Here is a 26,883-nt window from a genome sequence, read left to right as displayed (position 1 = left end):
GAAACATTAGTAATCAGATAAATCTGCGATATATAGGAAATTTTAAATGTCTAAGAAAAACATTAGCGGGTTTTTCTTGTCACTGAATTGTCTCTACTGTCATATTATCTCTGTCAGTTTAATCATAGTTCATGTGATGTGTGGCAGAGGGAATATCCAGAACTTTTACTTAAGGAAAAGTGGCAATACCGCAATGAAAAAACACACTTTTGCTCAAGCAAAAATAAAAATGCTTTTGCCTCCTTTTAGAATGTTGTATTGTCACACACCTTTTAAATTTATGTTACATCATTAAAACAATTGTTAATATTGTTTAAAAACAGCATTTCTAATGGAGATGAGGCTTATTTAAATTACTTTAAATGCTGTTTATAGTTTAACCGATGACAGTGTATTATATTTGTTGATTATATGATTTTAATAGCTGTGAAATATGCAAGCATTGGAGTTAGAAGTATAATGTTTGCCCTAAAAATGGAAAGTAGTGACGCAGTAAGTAGCTTAAAATGTTGAGTAAATGTACTCAGTTGCTGTCCACCACTATGTTTTAATTATTATATGTTGAAGTCTTGAGCGTCCAAACTCTGATCCACACATAAAAAGTTGCTCCGGTGAGTCAAATCTTCGCTGCATGAATAAAAAGTTGCACATATACACACACTGTGTGTTGTCACTCTTTGTCTCTCCCTCTCCGTCTCCCCCTCACACACGGAGCTAACACACACACCGCTGCTAACACAGGAGACAGTTGTTGCTGGCCGCCCCAATGCCTGTCATGGCTGTTAGGCCAAATCCCATGAATTATGGCTCTTCCAGATGTAAGAGATTTCTAAGCTGCCTCCAACGGCCTGCGGTCTGTGGTGAGAGAGAGAGAGGGAGAGAGAGAGAGAGGGGGGAGAAAACAGAAAGAGAGAGAGAGATTTGGGTTTATGCAGTGTCATCCAAAAATCCATCTTCCTGTCTTTATCCCTCATCTTTATTATCTCTCTGTATTCTATCAGTAGAAAAACTGTCATTACTTTCAATTACATTCGGACAAAAATATTATTTTACTTATCACACGTTTGAAATTTCTCCGGAATATGTGACTTGCGAGGAAGAGTGACTACCAAGCACGCTCGTATTTTTTAAAAGTGGGCTGGAAATTGGATATTTTTTGCGGAGGAATATATTTTTCCAGTCGGACGACGGGTGTTTGTGTGAAATGAAATCACGTCGTATTCGACATTTCCTCTGTCGATTCGTCACCTGTTGGTGATTTTAAGAAGATTAGAGGTGAAATCACATCATATCTTAACAAAGGCATTTACATGATCATCATTAATTAATTATCAGAACATATTTATCATCGGAAAAAAACAAAAAACTACCAGTTGCTGCAGGATTATCGACACATTGATCATTCTGTCTGACCAGTGCATTAGCTTAATTTCCCCGTACGCACGTCAACACTTAAAATTCAACCCCCATCGTCCTCTTACTTCGTTTGGTCTGCTCTCACTCTTTCTCTCATTAGTACTTCGTAACCAGACAGTTTATTTGAAATTATGAAAGCATTACACTCTCTGATGTAGCAGTTTAAAAATCAATAGCTGAAACCCTAGCCGCCTCACTTAAGCCCTCTCCTATGGCAAAGGGGATGTCTCTTTCTCCCTCTCTCTTAAATGGTAATTTCATTTGCAGTCACTAAGACCTCACCGATAATTACCAATGCCCTGAGAGAGAAAGGCGAGTGAAAGAGAGAGGGGAGACAGGAGAGGGAAAGAGGAGAGATGGATTAAGAAAGGAGAGTGAATGCCAGTCATTAGAAAAGCTTTCCTCTCTCCCTCCTTTGATCAGAGTTAAGAACACATTGCCTTCGCTCTATCGCTCCCTGACACCAACCTCTGAAAAGAAAAGATGGAGCACAGGAGGGGGAAGAAAAAGGTGAGCGAGGGAGAGACAGACAAAAAAAATGATCCCTGAAGTCTTAAATAGCAGGCCTTAATTTTGACATTGAACCCTCTCTGTTCTTGGGTTACACCGGGGCCGTCCATTTTCAGAGAGCTCCACCATCCATTTTTTTTTTTTCCTTCCCCCTTCCCCGTCTTCATCTCTCAAATGAACTAATCAGAAAGAGGAATATGAAGTGTCCTGCAGGATCCATTTCTCTAGAAGCATATGGCAATGATTGATGGGGGACAACTTTGACTTTCTCAGGTCATCCTCCTCGCACACATCTGGGAGCATGCAATAATTCTCTTAATTTTAGACCCCGTCTCTTCCTCCTGCTCCTTCTCTTTCTATCCTTTTTCAAAGAACTTCAATCTCACTTTAGCAAAAAAAAAAAAAAAAAAAAAAAAGCCTCCAGCCTATTCCTTCTCTCTCTCTCAAGGCTAACACAACCAGTCATTTTGGCTGAAATAAAGGTACTGTAGTGGTTGCCAGATGTTTATAAGGACTGTTGGGGCAATCCCCTTGTTTTTTTATGGCTCCCATGATTTTTCTTTCTTGCTTAAAAAAGCCTCAAGAACCACTTATGTCATATCGCCACGGTAACTGGATTTACCATATGTGTAATGCTAGTTGCTATTTCATCATGACAAATACTGTAAAAGAGCCACAAGGAATATGAGTTACCTGTGTTTATTGCTTTTGAATGGATTTCAGTCTGAAGGCGGCTTCTTTTACAAAAAGCTGCACGTCCAGGTCAAACCAAAAAAAAAAAAAATCACTTTTGCTTCTTTAATTTTAATTCAAAGCAAAATGAAACATAATGAAGTTAGAAAGGGAATTATTGCTACATCATTATTAAAAGCTGTTTGAGATTCCAACAAGCTTTAAGTTTTCAGTGTGTTATGAGAACGAGGAGGGAGAGAGACAAGCATCTCAAACCTCCCCGACAGCAACTGGGCCTTGTTAGCCGTGCATTGAAATCATCTTTGACTCCGGGTTTACAATAACAGAGAGGAACTTCGACCACTAAATGCTTTCGGGAAACCCGCCCGTCCTCCTTCTGCCATGTGATGATCCCACCTCTGAAATATTCAGCGCCATTAACATTCCGATGGGTATCATCCCCTTTCAGACACAATTCGCTCTGCTCTTCAGACCTGTGGGCCAAGGCAGGGAGAGGCCCGGAGCAGATGCTATCTGTTCTCATTCTTCACAAGATCTCTCCTCCTCAAAACGCACACTTATGGCTGTTATATTTGGTGCAGAGGAGACGATACGCAGACTAGTGACAGGATCTTTTTTTTTTTTTAACTAAACATAAATACAATAGAATCAGATTTTCTTTAAATGCCCAATCATGATTTACACTGAATTAAATCACACATAGTTGTATTTTAACTTCAGCTTGCCTCACCTAACGTAATCTGTGCTCTGTTATCTTTAGATACTCAGCCATTGAAAACTTCCATCAGTGTTATTGGCCAATAAAGCTGAAATGTGTTTTATCTTAATTGCTAACGATGTGGCTAAATTGTTTTGCCAATCAAACCTCGTGTTCTCTGCTATACTTACAGCTGCTTTCATGTTGTCAAGACACACAGTTGAGCTGGCCACAATTAGCTAGGTGCTGGATGGTGTGTGTGTGAGCATGTGCTGTCTTTAATCATGTGTGATCATGTGAGAGACGGAGCACTACACTTTAAGCACAATTAGCCAGGCATTTAGGCATCTTAATTGGTGACATTCGATCTCAGGCACTCGCTGATGAACCACTTAGCAGCAGACTTATGGATTAGCAACCGCTGCGGCTCTCCCTCCTCAGATGTAACTAACAGGTCAGGAATTAGTGCTCTTAACACTGCCTTACAAATGAAGACAGCTGTATTGACTAGCACGGGAAGCTACTTTATCTTCCACTTTGCTTCTTCTAAATTCAGTCTCACTCCTTCCGTCTCTTCTTATCATCTCTCATCGTGTGTTCTCTCGTCTTATCAACTTGGAGCAAGCTTTTGTTTAAATTTTGCTCTCTCTCGGGTGATTTCAACCGCCACGTTGGCAGCGGGCCACTCACATTTGGCCGTGACACTATTTGGCGTTTTGTTGTCATGGCGCTGAAGCTGTCTCAGTTGTCTGGGCAACATGCGCCAGGGCTCATGGGAGCCTCATAAATGTCATGTATTGACGGAACCGCTCAGGAGAGCAGGAAGTCCTTGCCAAAAAGAAGATAGATAGAGCGCCACTGGTGTTGGGGATGCCATGTTGCATTAAATCATGTTTGCGCACGGTGATGCGGACATGCACGTACACTCTTGTACAGATGTGCATGCAACCATGCATACAAATACAGTGACACTTGCCAACACTAGTGCTTGTAAACAGGCGTGTGTGCATGCAGTGATCACCAACAAAACACACAGATTTTACACATGTGTGAACAAACTCTTGGCTTTATTCTCGCCCTCCCCTTTTAAACTAACCCCTGTTTAAGGTGGTGATTCAGCAGCCTCCACCCCGCCCTCTGTAGGTGTGTCACATTTTCGCCACACTTTCCCCTCCCCAGGTCACTGTCATGTGCCTGGACCTACGGAGCAGAGAGGCTTTAAACAGGAGAGACAGCACTTGTCCGTTAGATTAGCGCATCCCCGACGTCACATGCCTTCGCTTGCACACGTCACCACTTGTCTGGAGGTGCCTGTCGAGGTTCATTAGAAAATGCCGAGATTTAAGGAACGGAGAAATTTTGTCAAAAGGTAGACAAAAATCTCTGGGATGCATCTAATGTGTTTCCCCTGAATGTGGGAACATTGATTTGATCTGATGTTGTAAAAATGCTGGTATGAAAACAAGTTTTACATTCTTTTTTTTTTTTATTAATAAAAATGCCTTTTGATTTTTTTTTTCTCTGATCAGAAATAAATATTTCTGACCCCACGTCATTATTATTCAACACAAAACACATATTCTAAGCAACAAAGCAACTCCAGGCTGAGGCGAGGGCCAGTCGGCATTTCAAACGCCCCTGAGATTCCAGATATTCTAATACCGTGGGACCTCCTCTCATATTTATTGTGGGAATCAGAATTTATGATGAGTAAATTGGGCTTCTTCATCTGTGTGCCGGGGGGGTTGCAACATGCGGCCGAGATGGCTTGACTTATTGATTACAGGGAGCAGTATGCCCCATTTCAAAGGGAAGGAGAGCCCCCGCCACGCAACTTCTGAGAATTAATTTGCCCGGCATGGGCCTTCATGAGAAACACATGTCAGTACACACACACAGAAACGCAAGCATAGACACAAACAGGCACACAAAAACCAAAGCCTGCAGGTAAAAGAATCACACACACAGAAACAGCTACACATGCATGCAGCCCCCTCCAGCCCCACAACACACATACACACGTGCATTAGACCAATTTTTGCAGTGCTCCAGGTGACAAGACAAGGCCATTCTGTTGTAACCAAAGACTGTGCAGAGATTGTGATCGTACTTGCTGGCGTGAGCGTAACACACACATCTTAAACATTCTCCCACTGTCTGACAAAAAAATTAAACCTTAAAAGGTTCGCAGTTTGTTTGTTTTACAGAGACAATAGCTGATTTGTAGCTGCAGTGGAATTTAGCATAGCAACACTAAAGATGTTTCTGTTTTTCAAATTTTTTTTTATTTCCTTTTTTAAATTCAGGTTATTTTTCCAGACAAACCAAATAAAAAAGGAAAAAATGAAGAAACACAAACCCTGCGACTTAAAAGTATTTTAAAATCTTTTTTGGCCTTTCAACCCCTCATATAAAGTAACATCCAGTGACACTGTAACTGTACTGGGAGCAAATATGACTCCGACACGGTCCCATCCAAAGCGTTTCTCCAGATCGAGCCACAGCTGAACTATCAGTGGTTCATCCCTGGCATTGTCCACTGGATCACCCTCTGCACTCAGACACCAGCTCCTATTTCACCAGCAGCACCCGCGCTAATTTATCATCATGGTCATGACAGACAACACATCTGTGTGTGAATGGATTGAGTGAGGACAGAGCGAAGTGAAGGAGGGACAGCAGTGAGAGCGAGGGGTGGGGTGGGGTGGGATGGGGCGGCAGAGAGTAGGAGGAAATATGGTAGCAAGGAGGATTCGGATCGCACAATCGGCGGGGCTTTTTAAGGGTCATATTTTGTTTGAAGGGCCCCATCCTACCCTTTGCTCGACCTCTCTCTATCCCTCCTGCCTCCTCCCTCATAACACGCTGTCAGCTAACCCCCTCGGCAACTGGACAGCTCATTGTCTTGGGCTATCTTATATTACAGCCCATATACTGCAGGTGTGATATGGAAAAGCATTAAAGAGCTTAAGGAGTGAATTGAGAATGTAGACCTGCAGAGGTTTACGTTGCCATATAAAACTGCGGCTTTGCCGGCTATGAAAGGGCAAGCCCATGACGACCGGCTTCTCGACGCTGGTCGCTTATGAAATATTCTTTTAAAAATATTTATAATTTATTTATAATATAACGCCGGTTGACTGACACCGCCGGTGTTTGTCAGCGTGGCCGAGCTGACGTTCCCGTGATGGGCTTGATGGGCAGATAGGTGGAAATATGGATGGACAACAGATGGGGAGACACGCACCTCGCACACACACGTGTCTTGTGTTCACATGTGCGTGCTCATATTCATACGGCATTTGTGTGTGGTTGTGCGTACATGCATGCATACATGTCGAGACAGCAGGTGCGCGCATACACGCGTTCTCATGTGTGTGTTCAAGCAAGCATATCTGTTTACTTTTGCTCTCCAAAACCCACTCACATTTGAATGCAGGAGACAGGACACATCTCCCTGCTCTGTGAGCCGCTAGACAGCTCAGTCAGAATATTTTAGAGTGTGTACACACACACACACACACACACACACACACACACACACACACGCACGCCTCCCTGGGGTACCCCATATGCAGCGCCTGGGGAGTGCAAAATGGAACTTTTTAAAAGCCAAAAACACTTCTCCCGAACAAACTAGTCTCGCTTAATAATACCACACCCGTGTTTCTCTCTCCTCTCTCGCGACAGGCCGTCATTATCTACAAGGGGTGGGTGTTTCGGCTGCTTTTTAGGGAAAGGTCGTGGTTGTTGTTTTGGCGCCTGAAAGCCTTGCTACATGACACGGCAAATAGACTATAAACTATTTGGAATCTATGCATCAACAAATACATTTTGGTATGGAAATGGAAAAAAGGGAAGGCGTTTGGGGGGTTGTGGATGTAGCGCGAAGGTACTGCGACTTGCAAACTCCCGAGACGTTCGACTGACTGAATTGCTTATTTTGGACCTGCAGCACATGCTGCAATATTTTGATGTGCGTTACTTATAAGAATCAAGAAAATCTATCTTGTTGAGATTTTTATTTTTTATTTTTATACCATACAAAAGAAGCTAAGGTCTTTTTTTTCTTCAGTTGAGGTAAATGAACTTATGTACACACACACACACACACACACTCACAAAAACAAACACGCAGACTCCAGGCACACAACCAGTATGTATACAGACAAACACACATGCACCTTCTGCTCTTATGAAGATAAATATGGCAAGGGGTAGATTTTCATCCGCACCCACTGAGCGGGACACACACATTCATCTTTGCTGTATTTGGTGGTGTTTTGGGGTGTGTGTGTGTCTGTGATGGAAGGGGGGGTGCATATTGGGGATACAGCAGCAAAGGGTGTGTGCACCTCACTGCGTTTTCAATGTATGGAAATGTATGTGCATTTTTAAAGTAGGGGGGCTAAATTTATTTCTCTTCCCCACGTGCACCCTTCGCCCCTTCCCCTCTCTCCACACCTCATTCCCGAAGCTGATAGACCTATGGATGCATGATAGATGGAGAGAGAGGGAGAGAGAGAGGGATGGAGGGGGTCTCTGCATGGATGCATACATGCATGCATGGATGTATATACACCCCACCCCACCTTTCCCTCTCAAACACACGCTATAAAGTCCCCAGCACACACACACACACACACACATGCATACACACCTCTGAATGCAGGATTCATGCGCATACCAAACGTAATCCATAGTTTTACATAATGGGGAGGAGGAGGGAGGGGAGGCAAGCCAGCTCCTGTAGCTGGGTGATAAAGATAATATGAATCATCTGACTCTTTCTCTTCCTCTGTGTATGTATACACATTCACCTAGGGAGATGCTGATATGCTATAGGGGAATATAATGAGATATGGAGAAGGTCCCCCCTGATCGTCAAGAACACATGTGGGTCATATGTGTGCTTTGTGCAATTTTCACAATGTATAAGGATTATGCTTCACGGTATGCAGAGATTTAAGGAAATTGCTCCAAGTGCAAGTCACATGTGTGTGGAATGGCAAAGCTATTGCACTATTTGCACATATTGCATTGGGAATGCACGATCGAGTGCACTGTTTTGATGTGCAATTGATGGGTTTTCCGCACGTTTGTATAATAGTATGTATATACTGGGAGATTGGAGTTTGTTTGTCACTGGAATTAATTAAGCACAAAGTATGCAACACACTCTACATACAAACAAAAAGAGGAGTCACTGTTAATTATTCTGAGAAAGTTAATTTTTCTGAATATAATTAAAGGCATTTAACCATCAGGGACAGAGTGAGATCAAAGATGTATATTTGATGTCATGCAGATAGCATTTTTAAATTAGCAAACCCTCTTAACTTTATAATTATCTTTGGTGTGAGAACTGAGGCAGGAAGTTCCTTTGTGTTAATTCTGGGCCTGAAATAGTCTCCCAAGAATTAGATGAAAATTAATTAGAAATAATTGCAGATAGACATGCAGATTGCATTTACAATGCAAATAAATCTTAGAAGAGCAGAACTAAACTTCCTCTTTTTTTGTCAGTGTTATTCTGTAATAACAGTAAAATATAAGAGGGATATTTTTATTCAAATTCATTAACTTTACATGACATTTTAAAGCCACTCGTGGAATTTAAACACGGATTATAACAGGGATGTATGTTAATAGAGGTTCTGTTTAAATTAAACAATTTATTTCCTTCACCTTAATTTCATTGCAAGACGTGACAATATTTCTCCGTCTTATTTCTGGGAGAGGATTCATGTTTTCGGATGTGTGTCACAACCGCTCTCTTCCCCCTCTCTCTTCATGTTTCTGCTCAAGCTGACACACACAGTAATGTCCAGATATATCAAGAAAGAGAAATAGGAAGAGGGAGTGAGATAGGGTGTGGTGTGTGTGTGTGTGTGTGTGTGTGTGTGTGTGTGTGTGTGTGGGAGAGAGAGAGAGGTTGAATTCTATCTCCAAGTATCAGTGGCCCCACGGAAAAATAGAATTGTTTCCTCCATATTAGGAATCAAAGCTAAGCCCAGTGTTATTGTGTCCACCATTTTGACTGCAGCCGACAGACCTTGAGGAAGCAGGTGCACCGGTATGAGTGTGTAGGTGTCAGTACATTTTATTTATTCATTTTCTTTCTTTTTTTATTTCTTATTTTTGCAGGTCAAAGCGCATGCGTCTGTGAATACAGTTGTTGAATATTTATGTGTCTATGTTTGCGTTACGTTCACATATATATCTATATACCTACCATGTTGTGAATATGGGCGAGTGTGTCCATGTGTGCAGCCGGTGAGCAAGTATGTACGCCTGCAGGTGTCCGTGCCTTGTGCGTTTATAGTCCCAGGGAACTGTTGACCTCACCCACCAACCCCCTGCACACAACCACACTGTGTGTTTCTGGAGGACCCTTGAACTTGACCGTGAAAGGAAGAGGAGTGACGGGGCTGGAGCTGAGGCTTAAAACAAACAGCTCTGATGGACAACAAAGACAAGAGAGGGGGTGGTGGGGGGAGCGTTGGCTTGGGCTGGGGGGTGCATAAAGGTTGAGATTCAACAGGGGAGGTCCTCAGGGTGCATGTATGTTTATGTTGGTGTGTCCATATGTAGTTTATCGGGTCTTAAAAATCCACTTTTTAAAATCCACCAACACTGATGCATTTCTGTTATATTGCCTCTTTTTTTTCTAAGGTTTTATACAGTGGGTCAAATGCTGCCACAAGAAAACAGCATGGTGTGGTTATCAGCAACATGTGTGTGCAAAGATGCATGCAGTATATGCTGTGTGTCCATGCATGTGTTTAACTGTCTGTGTGCATTGATTCTCATGTATATATTATTTTTGCATGCTGGTCCTACGTGTGCGTGTTTGGATCACTATTTAGATCATACAGTGAGACGTAGATTTGACGCAGAAAACCAAGCAAAAGTAAACTCTCAAGGTGTTTGATTGTTTGAATATGGATGATCGTTAGCTTTTTAAACGATTAAAATATTAGGGTAACACATCAAAACTAAACAAGTAAGACTTGTGACGTTTGAGACCAATATTCCAAATAGATGGTGGTAAAGATGAGTTTAAATAAGAAGCTGCAGGAGAAGATGAAAGGAGTCAGACAAATGTGATGGAGAGGAAAGTTAGAGAGGAGCAGGGTTAACGTGGAGAGGAAACGGGCGAGGAGGAGGATGGAGAACAGGTGGGGGTGGGAGGGGGTTGAAAGAGGTCAGGGAGCATAGCATCTTTTGGTGAAGGAAATGAAGGTGCATGTGTGTGTGTGTGTGTGTGTGTGTGTGTGTGTGTGTGTGTCTTCCTAATTGTGAGTAGAAGGTGAGGGGTGAGGGCTAGGCACGCTTCTCGCAAAAACAGCAGATAGAGATGGACAGTCAGAGGCAGCACTGTACTGTGTGTGTGTGTGTGTTTCTGTGTGTGTGTGTGAGAGAGAGAGAGAGAGAGAGCACGTGTATGCATGCGCATCTGCGTGCTTGTATGAGCGCACGCGCGCGCCCCTACGAGTGTGTGTTTTAATAGCCACAGTCAGAGAGCCTCTGTCAGACGGTCAGCTAATTGGCCATCTTACAAGTACAGAGGAGGCTGCTCGCAAATTGGCAAAAAGGGCAACCGGCTTCAATCTGATACCAAACTCCTTTCTGTCACGATGCTGTCCATTAGACAACAGCTTAAGTCAGGGAAATGGAACAAAAATAAAGAAAAACAGAATACAAAACAGGGGGAAAATAGTGGCGTAATTGTGCTTTGGAGACTTGTGTTGTTGCGCTTGACCCGTGTGTAGCGAGACAACGGGGATCATGCCAGATTTAGCGTAAATAAAAATTTGGGAGGACCGTTGTCAACTCATTGGGCTGGCGTTTTTATATTTGTGTGTGTGTGTGTGTGTGTGTGTGTGTGTGTGTGTTTCCCTCTTACAGAAGCCTCATGTATTTTAATCCATGTAAAGTCCCAACTGGGTTCCAATTAGGAACAGGTTTCCTAACGCCCTGAGGGGAAACTGATAATTATGCTGTTGACTGTGGTTGTGACTTAGAGTGTTTGTGTATTTCTGCGCGCGAGTGTGTTTTCAGGGGGACTTAGCACAGTGTATGATATCCTTTTTTTTTTATCTTTCTGTGCTGTTTACAGTGCTGACTTTGTTAGTCGTATCTAATGATTCCTCATAATTAGACACGATGCAGATATTCAAATCCTCTTATCTTAGTTGTTTATCATGAGTGCTGAGCTTTACATAGACACTTGTGTATCATGTTGTGCTCTGAATTTAGGCTTGAAGGCACAACGGGCAAATGTGGTTGAGTTGTTTCTGATCATTTTTGGGCCTTGTCTATTAAGCATATGTTAAAGTGTGTGTGTGTGTGTGTGTGTGTGTGTGTGTGTGTGTGTGTGTGTGTGTTTGGAGGGACTGTACAGTGGGTGGTAGCCTATTCTTTTTCATCTTTCTGTAATGTTTACACTGCTGATGGTGTTAGCTGTAGCAAATGATTCTTCATAATTGGGCATGATGCCGAGATTCAAATCCTCTTATCTCAGTTGTTTACACACTGCTTTGGGTATAAAATCTAAGCATGAAGAAACAGTAGCCATATTCGAACAGTATATACATATAGTATCAGGGAATCTGTCTATTAATACATGGGCATTACGAGGCTCAGGCGTGTGTGTGCGTGCCAGGTAGCCGTGCCCTAATGCTCTTAAACTCCCCGCCCGCCGCGTAACCTTGAAAAGAGAGAGTGACGCTGATGTAGTGGACAGCGCACCTCTCACATCGAAACCTAAATGTTGAAAAATGTCCCCTCAGATAAAATGGATGACCCAACTTGCAGAGCCCATTGGTATAAATACATTGCTCTGCGAGGCTGTACTGAGAAGAAAGCCAAGAAAATGTTGAATTTTCTCTATATGGTTTCTGTGCTATTTGAAAAGCTCGCCATAGCGGCAACAAAAAAAAAAAAAAAAGCAGCCCTGTGTTTATTTTCAGCACTGCAGTGTTTTGGGGATGCTAGGGCCTCCTCCTTGCTGTGTATTCATGAACTCTTATTGTGGTTGCCACTATTTCCATATCGTGTCGGTGCAAAAACGCCTCACAGAGGGGGAATTGAATATGAGATATTTACAGCGTTTTTCTTAATCCGTACAGATGGCCATGCTGGGGTATGTACATATCGCTGTAAACTGTTGTAGACTTATTCATATCAGACGAGATTCTGGGAGGGGGTATGGGGTTAAAATCCAACTCCAATTTACAAATCTGAGATAATTTCCACACTCCCCTCTGAAGATTTTTACATGGAAATGAAGGGAGTGGAGGGTTGAGGGGGGCACAAGGAATCTTTTGAGACTGCAAAACAGCATAATTGTTTTGCTATCCAGTCGGGTGTTATACTACACATAATATATGGTTATTTCATACAGCCCCCAGACTGCCAAGATGTTTTCAATTTGGCACAGCCCTGCGATCATGATATCACAGAGAAAAGAGGGAGAGAGCTTCCAGTCTGGGATGGCCAGAGCAGTGAGAGGGCGATCATTTTGCCAAACTCAAAGGCTTTTTTTCTCCCCCCCTCTCTCCCTCTCTCTCTCTCTGGGACGAATAATTCCACAGTTGCTGAGGCACTGAAAAAGCAATCTGCGGAATACCCCAGGGTCATGTCTGTGGCCGGATGATTTGTGTGAAATGTCATACATTAAATATAAGTTTAACATTCAGCCCGGTGCACTGTAAAACTGCCCTGTCGTTGCCACAGTCCGCCATTTCCCTCTGTGCAGGGAGGGTTCGGGTTCAGGAAAGCGGTCACAAAGGAGTTGGACACACAAATACACACACACACATACACACCACCCCCTGTGTCTGCCCAATCTTAGAGGGAGTAGGAGGGAAGGGGGGGTATAGCGGACGACGGGGAGTTGTGAGGCCATTCGATCCACAGCTGCATTTCATTTACGAATGCGAGAGCACTAACTTTTTTCTTGAAAAATATATCTATATAATTTTTTTCAATTTCATCTTGTATTTTTTCCCAGGGAGCTTTTGGGCCAGACAGGCATTGAGAAAAAAAGAGGGGGGGTGAGGTAGACAGACAGATGGACAGAGAGACGGACAGTTTGTCTAGAGGCAGGTGTTGGATCCGCGTCCAGGCTGAGATGAGAAAGTAAGAGAGGAGGTGAGGAAGGAAAAAGGGGTTGTAACTAATTCATAAAGTTTCAGGAAAATAGCGAGCACTGAGAGGAAGAGAGAGGAGAAGCGAGAGAGACAGAGGAAAAAGGTGTCTCCAGGGACTTCAGTGAAGCAGTCATCCCAGAGAGAGAGAGGGGAGATTCTGTCCATCCTAGCAGATGAGAAAGAAATGACAGAGAGGGTACAAAGGATGTCATCTGCCAGATGGACAACTGATGAGTTTTCTCCCTTTCCTCTTTGTCTTCCTGTGTTTTTTTTTTCTTCCTCATGGCTTGTTTGTTTGTGCTCAGTCTGAGCCTCTGGAAAGTTTCTGTCTGAATGACTACAATAAGATCATGTGTTTGATATGTAAAGGGGAAACGTGGTGGATATTTCAGAAATGTGAAATCCATTGAAGATGGCCAACTGTGGTGCTGATCAAAGGGCAAACACTGGATGTTTTCGAGTACAGAAAGCATAAAACACTATATCTGCCCTGATTAAGATGTGCCAGACCCATTTGATATTGTTCATGAATGTAATTACGTACCTGTGTGCTTTCTCAAAAAATATTCTTATCTCCTTGGCACAGTTCAATTTAGTTTTCGCCTGGTGGTGTTTGACAACATTTGCATCTAAAAAAATCCATGCACCCTTTCTACAAATTCTGCTTATTATTGCCATGAAAGAGCTTACCACCAGATTTATCAATTTCACCTTGAAGGTGTTGTACTCGCCAGTGCATTTGTAAGCAAGTCGGAACTCTTTGAAGACAAACACAGTATCGTACAATCTGTAGCCCACCTCCCCCTCCACCTCCCCTCCTTTCCTACCCCTTCTCCTCCCTTTCCACTCCCTACTTCAAAGCAGAAAGGCTTAGATGAAGGTTTGGAAAGAAATGGAAAACAAATTGTTCATTTGTATCTGGGAGGAGACCAGACACTTGAGCAAATTCTCTCTGCATTCTCGCTTTACACGCGCTGCGGTAAAGTTATCTTTAAGGTGGGGTTGCGGGCGAGCCGGGAAGAGGCGAGGCCCGAGCAATTGCTGTTCTTAAGTCTCAGGCAGGCAATCAAATGTGTAAATGAGAGCGAGGCTAGTCAATGATCACCTTCGGGATGCGTCAACAGAAATATTAAGGGGATTTTTCTGCACCATTCTGTAGAGGAGATGCTGAATTTTGCGTTATTTGCACTGCAGTAGGTAAGAACTATAATCAAAAAAAAAGTCACTGCAATATTTATGTGTTAAGAAGCATTTTCATATATATCAAAGCAGAGATGATTGAATAGTCCAAATGTAAACTTTCTACACCAGTAAAGGCCCAACAGAAGTAAACTGGACAATGGTTTCAAGTCACGATGACTGATTGATCTTTTGTTAGTGTTACGAGTCAAATAAAATACAATAATGATAACATAAAAACAAAAATGTAACAAGAAAAGTCAAAATTGATTATAGCAATGATGGACAAGGTGTTAGGCTCCAGCCATAGCTTACTAGGTCGATCTATAAATGCATAAAACAACAATTCGTACCCTCTTGTAAGAGACCTGTCCTGAGCTTTGATCATAAAGAATAAAACTGTGCTCCTTCTTTAACAAAACAGAGAAGCTTGAACCATTGACCTCCCTAAATTAGACCAAGTGGAGTTAAACAGACACCTTGTACAACAGCGTTCAGATAACATGCATATCACTCCGCTTTAGTCTCGGGGGCAATGCCCGAACCCCAAACTCAAACAATCTAAAAGATAAAGAAGAAACTGCTGCACACTTAAAGTCACCTCGGCACCAATTCATCGTGTCAGTGTTTGATTGATGAGATGAAGGACCGTGCGGCCCAACAAAATTGTAACTGCCACTTCTTTGTATTACCAGCCTCCATTCAAGCACCGGTGCAGGGCATCTGGGGAATTTACACCCATGCATTTGGTGGGGATTGAATACCTGAGTCACTGCTGTACTGTATCGTTTGTGTGGCAGTATCTATACATAACGGTGCATCCCAGTCCACGCGATATAAGGCGGAGGACGAGGGACTCCATACCATAAGGGTATATCACAGTAATTCATATATGTTTTGAGCTGCAGGCCTATGATAAGGAGAAATGGGTTGATGGGAGAAGGCCAGACTGCGGCACCTCGGCCATTATCCACAGGCAGGCAAATCAAGCCAGCAAATCAGGAACAATGGAGCCCTCAAAGAGCAGAGTGGGGATCAAAGCAGCGCTAACTGGCCATTGCAATCCAATTGAAATGTTCACTTTGCATCTCTCCAAAGGTAATGGATGTGGAGAGTGGGAGGTGAAAAGAAAGGGCTGCCCGCTCGCATTTGACGTAAAATTATGGAAGGTAAGAAGAGAAAAGAGGAGGAAAAAAATGCACGTGACAGCCCTGGCCTTCTCAAGTCATCTACTGTAGAAGCTTCATAATGTCCCTTGGTTATTTTGACTTTGAATTTGCAAAGACCCATTTTTTCACTCCCCTTTTTTTTCTTCCTTTGAACCTTCCAATGGTAACATTATGATGATATATGAGATGCTATACTATGGCCCTTGTGCATGTGGAGTAGGATTGAGGCAGGCTATTTCTTAAAGTGTCCTCTCGCTTCCCTCGCTCTCCCGCCGTCTCACTCATTCTCTCTCTGCCCGTCTCTCCCTCTCCACCTCTCTTTGTCTCCCCCATCACTCTCTCCCTCCATCTTCCCATCTCTCCATTTGAATGTGTTGATCACCTGGGGAGATGCTGCATTAATGCTGACGCCCAGTAAAAAGCAGAATCTCCTCTTTATTTATCTGCACTAAAATTCCTCCCAATCTTTCCAGCACATTTCACTCAATCACGCAACTCAGGCCATTCCATTAGCCACACAGGGGCGTTTTACCTCATTGAGCACAACACGCCCCGCACTTCTATGAATATAGATTCCCCTAAATTATGTATAATGGGAGTGCTCAGATTTTAGCATTTTTACTAAGAGGGTTTGAGGGTGTATGAGTTGTTTCTGCTGCTTTTTAAGTGCATCTTGAAATTCACCAGGTCTGCAAGAGACTGGAGATGGTGTATGTACTTCCTTTGAGTTTGTAGATTGTAAATGGAGCAGGGTGGATGTGTACGAACATCGAAGGTTGTCAACAGGTCAAAGCGAGGTTCACTGAGTGCATGTTTGTGTATGACGGATGAAAGGTTAAATGTACAGATTTTTTAGATGTCGGACTTTTTCCTAAACAATTTCTTCAAGGGCAACAATTCATATAGTGTCTAGTGGTAATGGCTGCACCTTTCGCTGCTGCTTTTATAATATCTCAGTAGTAGTCGGACCTTTCTTACAAGCTACTGCGAGGTCTTAGTCGAGGAAGTCTGAATTTGATCTCTTGTTGTGCTGAACGTTTTCTGCTCCGAGTGTGAGCGGTGTGACTAATTGGATGGTAAGTAATTTTAATTCACATGTTGGCAGTTGGTGTCCATGTTGCTCAGCGGGAGGGAGGGACACAGCTGAGCGATATCAACAAACAGACCAGCAATTCTATAATCACAAGAAAATCAACATCCTCATTACTGACTCCAAGCTGCTGCTTGCATCAAAACGAGCTTCAAAACTCTCCCCCCTTGTTTTCAGGGAGTGATTATGTTTAGTGTCAGGCCAGACATATCAACTTTTGTTGTGCACGGAGATGCGCTCACCAGAATACTAACGACCCATCAGGGGAGAGGATAAAGTTAGAGGTATTTTAATCTGATTCATATTGCGGCTGTTCGTTTTGTGTAGCTCTGTAATCATGCTGTAACATCTTGCAGAATTTTTTTTCCCCAGTAACTTAAAACACACCAATTAGTATATTTGGTAATTGTTTCATATATTCAGATGTGCAGCTGCACGATTTTATCACTGTATTCAAAATGTTTTTCATCAGTTGATGTCAGTCTCCTCCAAAGTGTGATGGATGTTTTGGACACAGGCGTTTTTGGATAGCAACCACTGAAAAAATATTAGTCTCAGCCATGAATGTTTTAGAAAGAGGCAAAATTAATCGGGGAAAAGTAATTAACAAACAGTTTTTATGTAACCTCAGTCACATTCAAGGGCTGTACTGAAGCCTTTTTTCAACTTTTTTTCAAATAAAATCATATTTTATGATGTCGTCACCTTAAAAAATGAAATTAAAAAAACTGTCAAACCAAATCCTCAATTTGAGTAAAGTGATTCATCAGATTAAATTAGTCCTTTTTTTTAATTAACTTCCTTTGATAAATAAATGTAATTTAAGTGGATCTGCTGCTAGCATTACCCAGCTTGTTTTTAGCATGGGAGCTAACTAGCAACAGTGCCAGCAGATCATTTTATTGCTGTTTTGCATTTTCACCAGCAACACCACCAACCAGGAGGAAACCACAGCTACCTAACCAGCTCACCGGAGGTTGATCCATCGCAGCAGGTCCAGTCTTTGTGCATATGCAGGTATGTCTCGCTCCCAGTTGAACCTCCTGTGCATAACGCTTCAAGTCTACTCTTTGCTGTAGGCTCCAGTTGTGGAGCCCTCGTGGGTAAGTCTCACCCTATCTTTATCCAACAGTTTGAAGATATTACATAAAAATGCACATATATTGGTTTGATTAATATCTAAAGAATTAATACTTCACAAATGATGTAATGTGCTGTAAAACTTCAATTAAAAACCTAGTTCCAATTAAACGCCCAGTCCCTTTAACTAGCCTGGTGTGGCTACACATTTTGACAAATAAAGGCCTGTCTCAGTTAGAGGCCTGGTTCTTCAGATGTATAAAACCAGGTTGTTGGCTTCCTCAAATTATGTGTCCATTCCTCGATTACCCTGTAAGTTATTCATATACCTTTAGTCCACAGGATACAGTGGTGTGATGGGCCGTCTGTCGGTGCAAGATCAAATGAATGATTCATGATTAATATGTTATCTGAAACCTATTTTTTATACAAATAATACTGAAACTGGTTAAAATCAACAATTTTATCATTTTTGTCCAACTTTGCTGAGATAGAGTTCTGCATAAAAGGAATTAAAGACCTGTCCCAAATATCAACCTGTTGACTTCAGTGATTTAAGCAAATAATAGCCCAGGCTACTGATTGTGGTACAGTTTTGTGGTACTCTATGTGAAGTTAAATAAAGTTACTGTGATAAGGTTTAGGTAAAGAAACATGGTTGGGTGTCTCTGGGTTTAGAAACATAAATTTGCATAGGTTAGGTTTAGAAAATGAAACTGGAGATGACATACCTTAAAATAACTCAGAGTTCAACTTGGTTTCAAACACTGATCTCCAGGGGGAAAGTCCTGTGTTGTTTGACCCATCCACCACCCCAACATACCTCCTCACATGGACTTTCGGTCTTTTTAGTACTTTCTTCATTACTCCAGTCAGTGCATTAGTCACATGATTGCGGCCTTCTTGATTATGTGGATTACATACCAATTGTGGTGTGTTAATTTTTGTAGGTATACGTGCAAACAGTGCATGAAAACAGCCGGAACTGTGCAGAAATACCAGGTTTAACCAGGATGAATAGCATGCAAAAAAACAAACCTACACATTAATTGCATTTAGAATCTGTCACAGTTATGCACAAGGCTTCTGGGCTTCTAACTGTTCGGCACAGCCCTACGTTCTGCAGTTTAAATTAGATGTTTGGGCCTCATATTTGAAAACAACCAAACCCAGCTGGCATTATAATGTTTATTCATTGTTGAATCAGCGTCATACACCATGGTTGAATCACTGTTTGATTATGTTTTGATTGTGAAAGATGAATCAACATTGACATTTCATTAACTTCAAACATTGCTTTAAAATTGTTTCAACATTGAAACAGATCTTTCTGAAATTTCAATGTTGTTTTCTGAGATTTTTTTTAACCTTTTTACAACCATCAGAATTAGACGTTTTTATGTTGTTTTAATGTTGAAACAACAACTGACTGACTGAACTGATAATTTCAACCACATTGTAACGTTGAAGGTCGGTCTTGTGCCAGCCGGGGAGGATCAACTATGTTTCTGTTGTTCAACTTTTGACTTTCGGATATCTGGTAAACTGTGATTACATACAGTAGCCAAGTACCAATAGCAAATATGTTGTGTCCTCTGAGGCCTTTGACCTCTTGCTGTCTGTTACTACATTTTGGAACCTTTATATATCTGTGGTTCGTGTTGCAGCAGGGCACTTTAACAGCTACACCACCTTTTTTTTTCTTTCATTTTTTTTTGTATTTTATATGTTTTGTGGCTCCTTTACACTGTCAGATTTCAACAGTGGAGAAGTGCATAAATGTATCGTTTACTGGTTTGAACTTAATATTTGCTTCTACATAACATGATCCTTTTTTTTTTTTTAAGTACAACGTGTTTCTGTACATGGATTTATTACCTTCAGTATGTTCAAAATGCAGAGTTAACTGCATGTGAAGCCCAGCAGCAGCAGCAGCCATTAATGTATATACTGTTCTGGTCCAACTTTTCCTCCACTGCTGCAAACGCAACCACACTGCTGGACGCATTGATTAGGCCGAGCACCCCTCAGATCTGACCAACTAACAGAGATGGCTCAGAGCCGGACCTCATGCAGCTTGGCCGCACTAGCAGCCGTCCTATCCGATCACAGCCCATAATATGTTCCATAATATCACATGACTGTGCATTTTATTTGCTTGCGGCCAATCTTGGCAGAAACCAGCCGAAAGTAAAGGCCAATAGGTTGAAGGTTGCCAGGGCTTTCTGCATGTTTCATGAACATTGCACCCATGACACCTATTGAATTTATGCTGTGAAAATTCAAACATATGTAAAAATCTTTTAAGGAATTATTCTTGGTGATGCAGCGGCAGTCTGCGGCCGAGCGCCAGAGAGGCTGTCAGAGCCTGTTTTAGGTTGAACCGGGGGCCTGTGACGCCGGCTGTCCCTGTTGTTAGAGCGTAATGGACGTGTCACCCCTGAGGAAAAGGCTGCTGGCTGCTTGGGTCACCATGCCCTTCAGCACATGACACACACGTCACCGATGTGACAGGAACATGCAAAAAGCATACAGACACCATGGCAACGGAATCTGTGTATGTGTGCGTGCACACGGCTGGCTGTGTGTGCATTGATCCACTGTGTTTCCCAAACTGTATTATTGACCTAAATGTTGTTTCTAACGTCTAATCTGTTCTCGCTGAGATGTAATTTTATAAAGAATTTAGAAACACTTGTTAGTTTCACTTAAGAAATTGTCGGCTGATGGAAATTTATTGCCGCGATTCAGATGGATTGCTTTCATAAAACCTGATGTTGCATTGAGGGAGCCAAATATAGTAAGCGTTCCAGTAACTGTATGATGCCTCAGCACACACATATGCACACCCACACCCACACCCACCCACACACACATATAAACATACGACAAACACTTTCTCATATACAGACGCATACGCACTAACACTTGTTATCGATCTACAGCTTAGCTCATGCCAGCAGGTAGTCCAACTCACCGGTTATTCTGAGGAATTGCTTTCAGTAGCTCTATCCACACACACACACAAAGGCGCGCGCGCACACTCACACACAAACACTGCATGATTGTTTCCAGTGGTTAAATCTACACAATTTGTGCACAGCCAACTCTTAAGACGCCATCACCTCCTCTTCACAGATCAAGGGCTGAGTTTGTCGATACCACGCGCACACACACACACACACACACACACACACACACACACACACTTCCACCCTTAGAACTGAACCAAGTTTAATGCCGTGAGAGTGTCAAGTTGAATACTGTTGCATAGTTAGAACAAAATCCTTTATCCTGTCCTCTCATCCCTCCCCTTCCTCCTCTAAATATTGCTTTTCCTCCTTCTCTGTCATAGTCATGCTTCTTGAATTCTCTTTACAGCCGATGACACAGTTTGGAGTGTTAAGGATAAGGGATTAAAGTGTTTTGTGTGAGCATGTATGAATGGCTTGGGCGTACTCGTGTGCATGTCATGTTTGTTGTGATCCCAAACGGCCCGGGCACTGCCTCTAACGCCGCATCCCCCTTTTTTGAATCTAATTTGAAAACAAGTAAGAGGAACACAAAGTTCAGTTTGTAAAAGCCAGCGTTTGGTACAATGGAATGTTTCTCATTAAAGTCAATCAGCCAGTAGACAACAAAAGAACCTTTCATTGAAGAATATGAAGTGAAAATAAAAAACAGGGCACTGCTTTAGCTGGCACCGCTCTCCTTGTAATATGTTATGTGCGCAGCCTCCTCCTCTGCTCCCAAAATCGGCCTCTCTTGTTTGAAACGGATCGAATTAAGATGTTCAAGGATTTTTTTTTCTTGCCCCTTCCCGCTCTTCTGAAAGGTCATAAGTCTAATGTAATTATAGCACATAACTGCGGCAAGGGAAACACATGCCAGGAGATGATATGAACATACAAGCTGTAAACTGCAACTTTCTCTTCGCTAAGCAGAATGTTGCCTTTTTATGACTGAATCAATATCTTTAACTAAGGCTTGTAAAGCAGCCCGGTTAGAGACTTTATTTAGGCTTACCTCTGCCTGACCTCTTCTTACTCCGCCTTAACTTTTCCCTGCATGAGAGCAGCAGGAAGCCTTGCATAAGGACCAGGAGGCATTACGTACTGTATGTATGAAATTGCCCCGATGTGGTTCATTTTCAAACGGACATTTATTGAATTTATAGTGATGTATATGCTGTTTCTTGATATGCTTGTGCTGCAAACTAAATTGATTCTCCCTTCCACTTTCACATTTTAAACTATATTCAAACTATATGTGATGTGTCATTTAGAATATTAAAACCACGTCAGGCATTATGTAGTAAATGTTGGCATTAAATGCAAAATAATATAAAAAGTTCTGCACTCCGAATTTCATTTTAAAATAATCTGAAGGAGAGTTTTGCAGTCCTATGTTACAAGTCTATTAAAGCCTTTGAAAGTGAATGGAATAGCTGGGCAAAATATAACGTTATAAAGAGATGTGCTCAGTCTCAGAATGAAAAAGAAAGGCAGAGTGTAAAGGAAAGACGAGAAGGAGAGTCCACAGCATGTTGTGGGATATGGTTTTCATCCTACAGAATTAAATTATTTTTAGATATAGCTTATGCATCTCACATGGCCTGAGTCTGAGCCTACCTCTCTCTGCTTCTCTGCGGGAGACTCTTGATGGGCCGCCGCAACTTACAAGGTGAGGGTCATGTGACTGGCTGCGGTGGCCAAGCTAGCATTCCTACTAGCAAGCTAGCATGTTTAGTGCCAGCTGACCATTACTGACCACATTTTTAAAACGTTATAGATCCCACTGGTGTGAGATTGATGATGTTATTTTGAGTTTTTATTGTATAAATAAAGCTATAAAGTGGCACTGAACAGACAGAGCTGTGTTTGCCGGAAGACATTAAACACATCTCTGATATCTGATCTGTTGTACAGAATCTGGAAAGTATTTTTAATTAGAAGGCATCCTCAAATAAACGCATTACAGGTCTACTTGCATGAACATTTGAGGCTGGTTGCTACAAAACTTTAGTTAGTCAGTCATCTATTTAAGATTTTTTTTTCATCATTTGAATCATAATTAACTAAACAGAGAAAAAAAGACAGACCTTCTGGAAAACCGTGCCATATATCTGCTAAAAGTTACCTACAGCACTTTGCTCTTCTTCCCCTTCATCCTATCCCTCACTCTGTCACACCTTTCCGTCTGCGTTTCTACCCTCATCCGTCACCCATTCAGCTCAGCAGCTCTGACAAACACAGCAACGCACTGTTTTTTCCCCCCTAAGAAATCCAAGAACAACAAATTTGACTTTATTTAATAATCTGTCCGATTTTTCATCAAAACACACTAATTATTATTTTTGTACAAACACCTCTTTAATTGTTTTTCCCCTCTTGACTTCACTGTTACCTGTCTTACCGAGTCATTTTGTATCTTGAGATCCCGCTTTCTGATCTTTTGTTGCCTGCTGAGGTCGGCTGTAATTCTCTCCCCAGCCGAGACATAAATAAAGAACAAATGGAGGAAAAAGAGAAGAAAACTTCTAGTAATTATAATAATCAGCGCGTTGACTAACCAACAAAGAAACAGGTGTGTGTGTGTGTGTGTGTGTGTGTGTGTGTGTGTAGGAGGAGGATGGAGGTGGCACTGTGAGCATGCTCTCTCTGCTATTTGCTCGACTGGTAATCAGCCAAACACGCTACAAGTCTCCTGCTATGATTTGCCCCCCGGTGTGTCTCCAGTCTGAACGCCTGTGAGTAAGTCAGTGTTTCTTTATGCCGACGTGTGCATGTATTTATATAGTATGTATCCAGTATATAAGTCTGCTCATGTCAGTGTGTGTGCATGTATGTCCATATGTGTGTGTGTGTGTGTGTGTGTGTGTGTGCATCTCAGGATTTATATTTGTTTCCTGTCTCTTCCCCCTGCTGAGGGGGTATACCCTCACTGAGGTTTACAGCTTGTGTGTGTGTGTGCATGTGTGTGTGTGTGCTCACAGATGTGTGTGTATTTGCCGGATGGGAATACAACTCCTAGGACATTTAATCTAGGGTGAATTTCACGCTAGTTACTGCTTGTCATCAAACATTTCTAGCGTAAAATACTGCAGCGATCTTTTATTGGCGGATGTGCGGGCCGAATTCACTGTCAGACCCCTGAGTGCCCCGCTGCCCTCCAGATACACTGAATGTGTGTGTATAAGTGTGTGTGTGTGTGTGTGAGAGAGAGAGAGAGAGAGGAAGAGGCTGATCGTAGACAAAGTTTGTTGCCTCCTTTTTGATGCTTTTCAGTTGAGACAAATGAGTGTTTAAGTGTGTGTCTAAGAGTTTTAAGTGCAAATGCAAACTTTGTGCTGCGGATACAGAGACATGAAAGCCTCTTTTCTGCACACACACACACACACACACACACACACACACACACACACACACACACACGCACAGATCTGATCCCAGGCTTAGAGGAAGACCGATCCAGTATATCTACAGTCGTATGTGTTCACTTAGCAAGCCACAGCTGCTAGCGCCATTACTACGATTTCCTGTGTGTGTATGTCTCTCTGTCTATCTGCCCCCTCAACACACACACATCTAAAGGCCTTATCCGAATGGGTTTTAGCAGGACACATATTTTACACCCGCCTGAGTCGCTCTGATGTTCAGGTGCTTCACTGTAAAATGTGACCCAGGTTCTAATGCATATCACAGCCCGAAAAAAAAAAAAAAATTTCATGCAGCCCCTCCGCCTTTTCTAAAACACAAAGGAAGGAACTAATAACTTTAACCGTCTGAACAAATTAAGGAGTTCTACCTTTTTTGTGCGTCTGTATTAAAAGCTTTCAGTATTTAAGCGGGCAGGGAAAAAACAAAGGACACATTTGTTTAATAGAATAATCCTTCCTGTGTTTAAGACGACTCCAAAGCTTTCAAATTTGAGCCTTAATGTTTCGACAAGCTGTTCAATCAGTTGTTTTTTGAGGACATCGCAAATGGCAGGCTGTCTCTGAAATACGTTTGCTTGTTTTACCTGACCCACTTTTCCCTCCACCGCGTGTGTTTGTGTGTGCGCGCTGTCCCTCTTTGCTCAGAAGGTTGTAAATGTAATCTTAGACACATGTTACTTCGGCTGATGTTTTTCAGATTGATGTCAGTTGCGATTAGCATATCTCCTGCCAAGACACAGGAGTGCTCTTTAGAGCCTGGCCTCGTACACACTCGCGCTCTCTCACACACACACATGTACGCAAACCGTTGGGTAAACATAGCTACAGCTGCCATTTTGAATGATTGCACGATGATTATTTGATGCAGTGATTTATTTTGAACGCAGCCTGTAAGTAAACTGAGGCAGGAAAGGATGAGAAATCTGACTGACAAGCTCCAAAACAAAATTCTACCCCAAGACAGTCTCCTGACACCCCTTTCCCAGCAACATATTATTACATCCAGGCCCCAAAAAAACACATTTTAACACTCCCTGGCCTCCAACTTTAATGTCACCCTGTCTGTTTCTTAAAATGCCGTCTGCGGAGAGCAGCCGTGTACGTAAATGCAGCTGTGACCAACACACTCCGCGCCGAAACTGTTTCATTTACATTCATCTTGTGCTTGGGAATGGAGAATTCCTCCTCCAATGTAAGACAGCGGGGGGAACTGTGCAAAACGAATTTCTCGCCATCTCTGGAGAGCCAACGATATAGGGATTCAGAACACACCCTTCAGACAATGGAAGAGGAGGGGGTCTTATTTTCTCTTTTCTCTCTCTCTCTGTGTCTCTCTCCCCTCTTTCCCCTGTCTCTCTCCACACCTCCCTGACCCTGCTTCCCCTCAACCTGCCCAGCAGAGTGAGAGAATAAGTGTAGCACCAACACAAGGGGGGGTGGGGAGGGACAGAAAAAGAAAAGTCAGATAAAAGTAGTTAAAAGAGGGAGGGGGGGGGGGGGGGGTAGCAGGAGAGTGACTGACCAAATACCCAGCGACAGAAGCAGAGAGGAAGACAGATGCAGAGAGGGGAAGAGAGAGGGGGGAGAGAAGATGAGAATATATATGCGGTGGCCAGTGTTGTGAGACAAGGCAGGTTGCTGTCACTTTAAAAATGACTGTAATAAAAGTGACCGTCGGAAGATGGATCTGGTGATTTTGGCTTGCTAATCAGTCATCTGTGAAGAGGACCACAGCCCAGATTCAGCGGCCGCCTGACACCTCTTGATTGATGCCTGTGCCCGATAAAAAAGGCCCATTAACTGTCCTCCTATTAAAGTGGGTGAAATGGCAAAAAAAAAATGCTCCTCTCTCCCACTCTGCTCCTCCAATCTCTCTTTCATTTAAACCCTATATCCTTTTATATTCTCTGCCCTCTTTCCCCCCTTATCAGCCCTCTCTGCGCCGTTAAGGTAGTCTGTTCTTCTTACAGTTATTATTGAGATGGTGGGAGATGTTAATCAGCGAGGCCTGCTTGTGTTCTGCCTGCGCGCGCGTGTGTGTGTTCACGTGTGCACCGGATGTCACATACTGTATTTGAGTACAGTCCTCGCGCTGCAAATCAATACATCAATAGGTGGCCGAAAACACACCGCCTCAAGCACCTGTGTCACACATTCTTGTTAGGTATGCAAATGAGTAATCAGTGATGTCACAGAGTGTGAGCCTTCCCTTAGCCTCATGACATGCGTCAAAGAAATAAATAAAATAAAATAATGACCCCGCAGCTGAATCTCATATCTCCTCATCTCGCCTTCTCCCTCTAAGAAACACACACACACACACACATACACACACAGAGATTGCCTGCAATAATAATAACCCCACAGACGACAGCTTCAGCCCCCTCCCCTCCCATCCCCTCATCCCCACCTCACCCCCCCTCCCACATACAATCAAACAAAGCCTCTCTCTT

General features: G+C 42.6%; 1 protein-coding gene across 1 annotated transcript in view; it reads left to right on the top strand.

The window, feature by feature from the left end:
• Positions 1-26,883, top strand: part of zfhx4 (zinc finger homeobox 4) — a 327,312-nt gene that overhangs the window by 207,484 nt on the left and 92,945 nt on the right. Inside the window, exon 3 of the mRNA XM_049564704.1 lies at positions 17,837-17,928. The gene's annotated coding sequence lies outside the window, so the exon portion shown is untranslated. The remainder of the gene's footprint in view (positions 1-17,836; positions 17,929-26,883) is intronic.

This window comes from Epinephelus fuscoguttatus, linkage group LG21 (assembly GCF_011397635.1).
Source record: "Epinephelus fuscoguttatus linkage group LG21, E.fuscoguttatus.final_Chr_v1".
In the NCBI taxonomy this organism is placed as follows: domain Eukaryota; kingdom Metazoa; phylum Chordata; class Actinopteri; order Perciformes; family Serranidae; genus Epinephelus; species Epinephelus fuscoguttatus.
The sequence above is the reverse complement of the archived record's forward strand: the minus strand, read 5'-3'. Positions and strand labels throughout refer to the sequence as shown.